The 11,388-nt window shown below is 33.9% G+C and overlaps 1 long non-coding RNA gene across 1 annotated transcript; it reads right to left on the bottom strand.

Moving 5' to 3' along the window:
- Positions 1-9,348: 9,348 nt before the first annotated feature.
- On the bottom strand, positions 9,349-11,388 carry LOC137745563 (uncharacterized). The gene is made up of 3 exons (XR_011069730.1): positions 11,094-11,388; positions 9,988-10,479; positions 9,349-9,888 (listed from the first exon to the last, which is right to left on the bottom strand). It is a non-coding gene; the product is annotated as an uncharacterized lncRNA (long non-coding RNA).

Below are 11,388 nucleotides of genomic sequence, written 5' to 3'. Positions count from 1 at the left end.
TGAGCTTTTATTTGATTTTTCGAGAATTTATAATAATTGATGTGAGTTAAGTTTTAAATTAAACTAGTTACGAGGTTTAATTTTTGGAAATTAATTATTTAAAATTTCTAGACCCTTCAAGGTCACAATTTATATGCTTGAATAGAGCTCGATCTCATAAACGCGTAGGCACAAACCGTTCGTGAAACGGTGTTTTAATGAAGAAGTTATTAACGTTCAAAGTCGGGGATAAATTGGTAATTTTAAATATCTTTAGAAGGCTCTAGAAAATCTGGAGCCATGTGAAAAAGCCATGTGTGTGGCTGGTATGAAAGGAAGAAACAAAATGGATATTTTTTATTAAAAGAAAAGAATAGAAAGGAGAGAAGGAGGGAGGACCAATGGGAGAGGGAGAAAGGGAGGAAAAAGAAGAGAAGGGGGGAGCGGGGGATCCCCCGACCTGGGTATCGGACCCGACCCGATCGATGCTCTCGTGTTTTTCTGGTGGGATTTCGCCCCTTTTTTCCGACGAATTACATCAAATTAACCATTGTAAAACGCTCCATAACCTTCCCTCTTCCTACTACACCTCAAAAATCATGGGATTTGAGCTTGAAATGGGTAGAAACCGCACGGTGGGGTGCGGCCGACTTCCATCGGTGGCGGTGCATGGCCAGGGAGCCTACGTCGTATTTTTAGGCTAATTTTGTTGTTCTGGAATTAAATAATTAAGAAATTAATGTAATACACTTGTTTGAAGCTGGATGGTGATTGTTAGTTATGTGTAGAAATATCAAAGTTAATTGAATTGGAATTTGTAAACTACGAATGGCTTGATCCTTATTTAGGGTACATAGGCAATCTAACGAGACGTTAGATGCAGCCATAATACCAGTAAGATTAAATATTTGAGAATTAATCTTTGAATTAGAGGTCGCTTGATAGAAGAATTTGGGGAATTAAGTTGGTAACTTACTTGATTGTTATGGTAAGTAAAAACATGGTAAATTTTATAGGAATTAAATCGGTTGGAGATTTAGAAGTAAGATAAAAGAAATAGTAACAAACTAAACAGGAGTTTAGTTTAGGCCTATCACTAATATTATTATTTTTCCGAAATAAAGCAAATAATTCAGGGCGGGGTGTGACATTTCACCCTCAAGAATCTCAATGGAAAGTCTCACCTTAATTTTCAAAACTTCACATTCAGGGGAAGGTGAAAATAAATGGATTGAATGATGATTTATGTATGATTTTGCAAAACCGACTAAAAGCCGTGAGTGTTAGCCCTCGTTTTTTTTTTGTCAAAAATGAAAATTTTTATTTTTGTCAAATATTTTCCACGAGCATAAGGAAAACTTTATAAGGTGTTTGGAAGCGATTTTATGATTTATTGAGCGACAAATGTATACTTAGTAGAATATTTAAGCCAAAAAATAAAAAAAATAAGTGAAAAATAGAATTGTGAGGACCAAAACATTAGTCAAAAGGGGTTCCACTCTTAAGAATCTCAATGGAAAGTCTTACCTTAAATTTCAAAATTTCACGGTGAGGCGAAGGTGAAAACAAATAGATTGAACGAATGGTTTATGTACGAATTTGTAAAATCAACTAAAAATCGTGAGTGTGTTAACCCACATTTTTTGGTCAAAAATGCAAATTTTTATTTTTGCAAAATATTTTCTGCGAACATTAAGGAAAACTTTATAAGGTGTTTGGAAGCGGTTGTATAATTTATTGAGCAACAAATGTATACTTAGTAGAATATTTAAGCCAAAAACTGAAGGAAAAAAAATTTGTGAAAAATACAATAATGTGGACCAAAACATTGTCAAGTGGGATTCCACCCTCAAGAATCTCAATGGAAAGTCTCACCTTAATTTTCAAAACTCTACATTGAGGTGAAGCTAAAAATAAATAGATTGAACGGTGATTTATGTACGAATTTGCAAAACCGACTAAAAGCAGTGAGTGTTAACCCATGTTTTTTTGGTCAAAAATGAAAATTTGTATTTTTGCAAAATATTTTCTGCCGGCAACATAAAATAGTGAGTGTAACCCAAGTTTTTTTGGCCAAAAATGAAATTTGTTATTTTTGCCAAATATGCTCCACGAGCATTAATGAAAACTTTATAAGGTGTTTGAAAGTGGTTTTATGATTTATAGAGCAACAAATGTATACTTAGTAGAATATTTAAGCCAAAAACTTAAAAAATGTGAAAAATACAATAGTGAGAACTAAAACTTTGTCAAATGGGGTTCCACCCTCAAGAATCTTAATGGAAAGTCTTACCTTAATTTTCAAAACTTCACATTGAGGCGAATATGAAAATAAATAGATTGAACGGTGATTTATATACGAATTTGAAAAACCGACTAAAAGCAGTGAGCGTTAACACCCACGTTTTTTTGTCAAAAATGAAATTTTTTATTTTTGTGAAATATTTTCCGCGAGCATTAAGCAAAACTTTATAAGGTGTTGGGAAGCGGTTTTATCATTTATTGAGCAACATATGTATACTTAGTAGAATATTTAAGCCGAAAACTGAAAAAATAAGTGAAAAATACAATGGTGAGGTCCAAAACGTTGTCGAATGGGGTTCCCTCCTCAAGAATCTCAACGGAAAGTCTTACCTTAATTTCAAAATTTCACGATGAGGCGAAGGTGAGAACAAATAGTTTGAATGATGATTTATGTACGAATTTATAAAACCGACTAAAAATCGTGAGTGTTCACTCATGTTTTTCTGGTAAAAAATGCAAATCTTTATTTTTGCAAAATATTTTCCGCGATAATTAAGGTAAACTTTATAAAGTGTTTGGAAGCAGTTTTATGATTTATTGAGCAACAAATGTATACTTAGTGGAATATTTAAACCAAAAACTGAAGAAAAAAATGAGTGAAATATACAATAGTGAGGACCAAAACATTGTCAAATGGAGTTCCACCCTCAAGAATCTCAATCGAAAGTCTCACCTTAATTTTCAACATTGAGGTGAAGGTGAAAATAAATTGATTGACCGGTGATTTATGTACGAATTTGCAAAACCGACTAAAAGCTGTGAGTGTTAACCCACGTTATTTTTATCAAAAATGAAATTTTTTATTTTTGCGAAATATTTTCCTCGAGCATTAAGGAAAACTTTATAAGGTGTTTAGAAGTGGTTTTATGATTTATTGACCAACAAATGTATACTTAGTAGAATATTTAAGTCGAAAACTGAAAAAGTGAAAAATACAATAGTGAGGACCAAAACATTGTCAAATGCGGTTCCACCCTCAAGAATCTCAATCGAAAGTCTCACCTTAATTTTCAAAACTTCACATTGAGGTGAAGGTGAAAATAAATTGATTGACCGGTGATTTATGTACGAATTTGCAAAACCGACTAAAAGCCGTGAGTATTAACCCATGTTATTTTTGTCAAAAATGAAATTATTTATTTTTGCGAAATATTTTCCTCGAGCATTAAGGAAAACTTTATAAGGTGTTTGGAAGTGGTTTTATGATTTATTGACCAACAAATGTATACTTAGTAGAATATTTAAGTCGAAAACTGAAAAGGTGAAAAATACAATAGTGAGGACCAAAACATTATAAAATGGGGTTCCACCCTCAAGAATCTCAATGGAAAGTCTCACCTTAATTTTCAAAACTTCACATTGAGGAGAATGTGAAAATAAATAGATTGAAAGGTGATTTATGTACGAATTTGCAAAACCGACTAAAAGCCGTGAGTGTTTAACCCACGTTTTTTTGTCAAAAATGAAGTTTTTTATTTTTGCGAAATATTTTCCGCGAGTATTAAGAAAAACTTTATAAGGTGTTTGGAAGCGGTTTTATGACTTATTGAGCAACAAATGTATACTTAGTGGAATATTTAAGCCAAAAACTAAAGAAAAACATGAGTGAAAAATACAATAATGAAGACCAAAACATTGTCAAATGGGGTTCCACCCTCAAGAATCTCAATCGAAAGTCTCACCTTAATTTTCAAAACTTCACATTGAGGTGAAGATGAAAATAAATAGATTGACCGGTGATTTATGTATGAATTTGCAAAACCGACTAAAAAGTCGTGAGTGTTAACCCATGTTTTTTTGGTCAAAAATGAAATTTTTTATTTTTGCGAAATATTTTCCACAAGCATTAAAGAAAACTTTAAAAGGTGTTTGGAAGCAGTTTTATGATTTATTGACCAACAAATGTATACTTACTAGAATATTTAAGCCAAAATCTGAAAAAGTAAATGAAAAATACAATAGTGAGGACCAAAACATTGTCAAATAGGGTTCCACCCTCAAGAATCTCAACGGAAAGTCTTACCTTAATTTTCAAAATTTCACGATGAGGTGAAGGTGAGAACAAATAGTATGAACGATGATTTATGTACGAATTTGTAAAACCGACTAGAAATCGTGAGTGTTAACCCACGTTTTTTTTGTCAAAATGCAAATTTTTATTTTTGCGAAATATTTTCCGCAAGCATTAAGGAAAACTTTATAAGGTGTTTGGAAGCAGTTTTATGATATTATTTTTTTTAGCAACAAATGTATACTTAATATTTAAGTCAAAAACTAAAAAAATAAGTGAAAAATACAATAGTGAGGACCAAAACATTGTCAAATGGGGTTTCACCCTCAAGAATCTCAACGGAAAGTTTGACCTTAATTTTTAAAATTTCACTATGAGGCGAAGGTGAAAACAAATAAATTGAACGATGATTTATGTACGAATTTGTAAAACTGACTTAAAATCATGAGTGTTAACCCACATTTTTTTTGTCAAAAATGCAAATTTTTTATTTTTGTAAAATATTTTCAGTGAGCATTAATGAAAACTTTATAACACATTTTGAAGTGGTTTTTTTTGTTTTTTGAGCAATAAATGTCTATTTAGTAGAACATTTAACGGCGAAAGCTAAAAAAATGTGAAAAATGTGATCATGAGGCCTAATGTAACAACCCGTCCTTAATTTTAAGATTTTATTCATTTTAAATGTGTGATTTGGCCAAAATACCTCTAGAGAGGTGATTGTTGACTTTCGTTGACCATTATTTCATGACGTGTATGAGCTATTATTTTACCGTATTCTTATAGTACTCGACAGTACAAACCCATAGGCGCAAGCAGAATCAAATTTGGAGCTGCGATGTAGATTTTACGAAACTACAAAGCAGAAGGGCATTTTAGTAAATTCACTATTCTAGATATTTCTCCTTATTATTTTATTATTTTCTTATGGGATATATGTGTCTGTGTGACCCACCCACGTGGGTCTCCTCTCCCATTTGTCCTTGTGTCATCTTCTTCCCACTATCCTAGACATCTCTCTCTCTCTTTTAAACTCTCAAACCCTTTCCTCCCCTCTTTTTTTAAACACTATTTCTCTTTCACTCAAACTATATCTCTCTCCTCTTGGTAAAACTTCACCGTGCCACCACCACACCTTCGCCATTCCGATGAATTTCAGACCACCACCTCATCTCTCTCTATCACTCGCCACCGCCTTAATTCTCTCTGTCACTCATCTTGCATTGTCACTCGTCCTGTACCTAGCTCCCTCAACCCCTTTCATACTTTCATCTCGGCAAGCATAGTACGGCCGTGAGGTAGAGATCACCACCATCAACGTCACTATACTTGTTACCCTGATAAGATCTGCAAGCTTCTTAACCCAGAAACTAGGACTTCGAGCTATGAATGTAACCTAGCCATTGAACATGCACTGTACAATGGTTGTATCACCATTCATTTCCTTCCCCTACCATGGTGAGCCTCAAAACCTTCACATCCTTTTTATTTCGAAGTCTTATATTGTTTTTCAACCTTAAAATGAGATATGGAGGTGATATAATGCAGAAAACATCTCGGGGAGTATTTCCCCTAGATTTTCAGGCAAATGATGCAGCCACTTTCAACCTTTTTTGGGCCAACGCCAGCCATAACTGGGCTTCCAATGGGTATAGTTTTGTTCCCTACATTCCTATCTTTTATTTGGTTCTTAAATCATTGATTTTGGCTAAGAAATGAGCTCAAACAGAGCTTTGAAATTTGGATTAAAACCTGCAAAATTGCGGGAACTCGTGAGGAAGGCCAGTACAATCGTACTCACAGGCGCGTGGGCGCTCGTGGACGCGTGTGGGTGGTCTGCTTGTGGAAGAACCAGAGGTCTCTCCTTAGGTTTCTCGACGTGCCGAACCCAAATCCACCGTCCGTTTTTCAAAATTCGACCTTTTTAAAATAGTTTCTTTATTAGCCGTACTTTATACGAATACGCGAATTTATGTTAGTACGTTATATATATACGTAAATGGTTTCATTTCTAGGTGAACTACATCGCAATAATCTTCGTAGCCCGCGAGGCAGTTCGACCCAACGACATGATTTGCGAGTGGAGCTTTGCTTTTTAAATATTATATATTTATTTGGTTTCCATTTATATATTTGATAAAGAATTTTCCACATTACACTTAGATTAAAATAACGTTTAAAAGAATTAGCGTATTAACATTATTTATGAAATTATGCTACGTTCTATGGGATGCATAGGTGTGCGTATTATTATTGATACCTTAATTAGATTTACAGTCATGAATAGTATTGCATTGACTAGAATTATTGAATTATCGATTTACCATTATATGATTATAATTACATTATTTGCTCATCGTGTGCTACACTGGTGTTTGTACTCGTCCAGGCTAGGGCCAGGCTTCACGTGTATGTTCACATCGCATCGTTCCCTCACTTTGGATCCATTGTAGGTACCAGTCATGTCCTAGATTTCTATGGGCAATTAGGACTCGTATGTGACGCGCATAGCGCCAGTCTTCACGTGATTGTAGTACTAAAGCATAAATCATTATTATACCCAATCATATTCATGTCAGAATACCTCTGCATGAACTCATGTGTCAGCAAATGTCAATGAGGACCCGATATTGTATGCTTGTTGGTGATTACCGATGGTCATGCGTTTTATATGCTGAATATCGTGAATTGTTGCATTATGGTGATATTGCTGTTTATGATAAACGTTTTCATAATATATGTAGTATATATATTTGGAAACTATATTTGTTTTACTGCAAGGGGTTATTACATTTTTGAAAAGGTTTTACAAGCTTTATATTTAGGCTCACTTACCCTTGTTTTTCGCCCCTCCAGGTTTTAGTAGCTGAGCTTTCATGTCGACGAGGATTCTTGACAAATCTTGGTTTAGGAGTTCACCTTCGATGGTAGAATTCTCATTCTACTTTACTATACTTTACTTATGCTTTGACATCACGTGTGAAATGAGTTCATTCCCGCTCACATGCGCACTCTTGCATTTAGGCACTTTTAGGTTTAAATTTATTTATATTTTCCACATCACAACACTATATGGCTTCGTCACCTTTCTGGTGTTGACTAGCACAGCTCGATTCAAAGTCCAGGTGGACATTCCAGGTTAGGGTGTGTCACCCAAAACATTGTTAACATTAGATTCCACCCTCAAGAATATCAATGGAATGTCAACCTTAATTTTCAAAACTTCACAATGAGGCGAAGGTGAAAATGAATAGATTAGACGACGATTTATGTACGAATTTGCAAAACGGACTAAAAACGTGAGTGTGAACCCACGTTTTCTGTCAAAAATGAAATTTTTTTATTTTCGGTAAACATTTTCCATGAGCATAATGGAAAATTTTGTAAGGCATGTGGAAGTAGATTTACGATGTATTGAGCAACAAATGTATATCTAGTAGAATATTTAAATTGAAAACTAAAAAAATAAGTGAAAAATATAGTAGTGAGACCCAAAAATAGGGTTCTACCCTGAAGAATCTTAACGGAAAGTCTTACCTTAATTTTCAAAAGTTCATGGTGATTGAACAATGATTTAAATACGATTGGGTGAGGATCGGTAGTGTGGTATCGATCTTTCCCAATTCCATTTTTTTTATTTATTTTCTGCTTTTTTGTTTATTCCTTTGAGTTTTTTCTTCGTACATTACTTTATCTGAATAACCACTATTAAATTCAAATATCTTTAAATTTAGGTTTTAAATCGTTGATTACAAGTGTTTAAATATGTACGATAATAGATTTTGCATGAAAAAATATATTTTGAAGAATATGAGTTTGATAGTTTATTGTTATGGTAAGAGAACATAAGCAAAAAACAAAAACTTAAAAACTAAAAAGAAAAAATTGAAAAGAGGGGTTTGGTATAAAGCTAGCGATTCGTCATTGTAACTGTTGCTAATAAGCTAGCGACAATTCTTGTGGATAATCGGTATAGAAGTACTGATCGTATCCTTTTCTATTTCATTTATTTATTTGGAAGCAAGTTTACGATTTATTGAGCAACAAATGTATATTTAGTAGACTATTTAAGTTGAAAACTAAAAAAATAATTGAAAAATATTGTAGGGAGGCCCCAAACATTGTTAAAATAGCGTTCCACCCTCAAGAATATAACAAAAAGTATTACTATAATCTTCAAACTTCATGGGGAGGTGAAGGTGAAAGATTAACAACGATTTATGTACAAAGTTGTAGAAGCTGACTAAAAACCGTTTTTTGTCAAAATTGCAATATTTTTATTTTCGCGAAATATTTTCAATGACCATTAAGGAAAATTTTATAAGGCATTTGGAAGCGGATTTACAATTTATTGGACAACAAATGTATATTTAGTAGAGTATTTATGTTGAAAATTAAAAAAATAAGTGAAAATTATAGTAGTGAGGCCGAAAACGTTGTTAAATTATGATTCCACCCTCAAGAATATTAACGGAAAATATTAATTTAAAAAAGAGAGGAAGGGAAGCGCACGCACTATTTTTCAAGGTGTTTTATATCCTTGTTCTCAATAATATTTTGTTTTATGATTGTTCATAGCTAATTTCATTTGCTAGGGTGAAGCCACGAGCCTTAGCAAGAATATGTAGTTTCTTTTCAATTTACTTATGATACTATGCATGTATGTTTTGAATTATTAATCACTGTTTTAAGCTATATAATTGTCTTAGTGATTCGCGACCATTAATGATATTTAGAAAAGTAATTTGATGCAATTTGGTCAAAAGGTTCCCCGAAATTGGCGCTAGCTTCTTGTGGTTAGTAATTGTAATTTCACTTAGGATGAACATCACGTCTTAAGGATTGCATGATTTTTTAAAAGGTTATCATAAAACTTAATGAGTCTTTCATGTTCATATTTGATCCGAACATCCAAACGAGTTGCACATTAGATATACATTCTATGTTGGAGGTTCCAAGTAGAATATATTTAGAAAAACCTAACCTTCAAAATATGCATAGGTAGTTCATATATAATTGGAAGAACTACATAGGATTATTAAGGTGACGGCTGAACCTAGGGCTTTTACAAATTGATTTTCTTTAAATTGGTTTATAGTTGATGTATTTAATTGTTTTTAATTTAAATTCGTTTTTATTATTTTATATCTCAAAATCAATATTTTCCAAACTTTGTTTTAAATAATTAATTAACAGTTGGTTTTAAACACAAATTATTCATTCAATCCTTGTGAAAAACAATCATGTTTGAGCCGTTTATACTACAACTACTACCTTGTACTCTTGCAAGTATTTTTAAGCATTTTTATCTCTACTTTTGATAGCGGTAAAATCCCTGTCAATGGACAATAGGTTATTCGCAGGCAGGAAATTGATATACAAACAGCCTCTCTCGGTAGTTATAATATAACGCCGCAGTGAAAGTATCATCTACAATCATCCTAACGAGGAAGTACAAATTTATTATGTTCATGGGAAGGCCAATAAATCCCTTCCCTGGAGCAGCTCGGCAGAGGAGCTGGTTGTGCAATGTAGGTCGGACAGTGCTCTCCCGGCATCACTACTGAGAAATCTGGCGCATATGATGTTGAAACCTGTGACATCGATTAACAAATTATGATCAGCTAGCTCAAACAAGTACATGTAATTGCCTTCTTTCGAGAACAATATATACCAAGTAGAAACAAACTTACTGTTTGTGGAATAATTCTTCCATGCTTGTCAAAATGTCCGGACTCGGGAGAAGCATGATGAGTGAGAGCTTGAGGCGTGGAAAAGGAATTAGGACTTGGCTTAAACAAATGTTCAAAGATAGCCATGATAAGAAACATGGAAATCAAGATAGCCGTGGCTACAAAACCGTAAGAAATGGCACTCATGCTCGATGTCCCGGAGCCTTTCCATTGCACTTGTCGATCAATTCCTGATTGAGAAGAAGAAGGGTCTGAACTTGTGTAGTATATGCTCCATGGCTTTGGTCTTTCAGAACCAGTCTCGTTCATAGTCTCCGGTCACTAGGCTTTTGCTTTCCTCTCCCCTCTACAAAGCAGCTGATTTCGGGTATTTGGTATGGGTAAGCTACGAACTAATTAACGAGAGTAATCAAATGTATGCTTATTGCAGCTAATATTTCTTCATCTGTATGTTTGTATTTGCACATACATTTTGAACACTTCAACCTCAAGCTGAAAAGGAACACATGAAAACCAATACTCTGCTGAAATCAACATGAATAAACGAAAACCAGAAAAATGGAAACAAATTCCATAATCAACAACTTAAATGTATCTGCCACTCAATTTATGTTGCATAATACAGGAGACATAAAGGATTTCTTCTGTTGAAAATTCAAAACCAAACAAGTATTTGGAGCGATAATCTATACTAAATTTATCTAAAAGTACAGGGTGGGGAATTTGGAGTTGCAAGCAGAGGGGGGAGCGAATTGCTCAAGCCAACTTGGATACGCCCAAGTCTGCAGCAAAAGAAACAGCTTACTGCATTGAAATTGGGGGCAACATTTATGCATTTTCAGGTTGCAGCATTGGGTTTTTGGTCAAGTACTCTAATTCATTTAACTAATCACATTACAGAAAATGCACAAAACAACATAATCACTGAATTAAGTTAAATGGACTGAATTAATGAATCCTGCTTGTATAAAAAATCACTTCAACAACATTTTCAACAGACCTAAAAGTTCCAATGGGATCAACCGAAAGAGTAAAGATTTTTCGGACACTATTAGGAACATAATCAGTAGTGCAATGACATAAAATCTAGATGTTTAAGGACTAACCTGGTCTTAGAAGCAGTAAATCCATTGTTTCTGCTCCACAGATACAGCAGCAACCGTGATCATCGTCTCCGATCCGATAGCTTAACTAGCTGCCACAGAAGAACAAGTCACCCACACACACACTTCTGATTGTATTATTTAGAAGAAAACAGCTCTCACCCAGCTATATAGCTTTATAATATCCTCCAATGCCACAGAAAATGTAAAGACAAAGTTATATGATAATCCCTTTGGCTTTGGCAATTGGTAGTACATCTTTTCATGTTTTTCTTCATGATCTTTGATGCCTAGCTTA

The sequence above is a fragment of the Pyrus communis genome, chromosome 1 (assembly GCF_963583255.1).
Source record: "Pyrus communis chromosome 1, drPyrComm1.1, whole genome shotgun sequence".
NCBI lineage: Eukaryota > Viridiplantae > Streptophyta > Magnoliopsida > Rosales > Rosaceae > Pyrus > Pyrus communis.
This window is presented reverse-complemented; position numbering and strand designations above follow the sequence as displayed.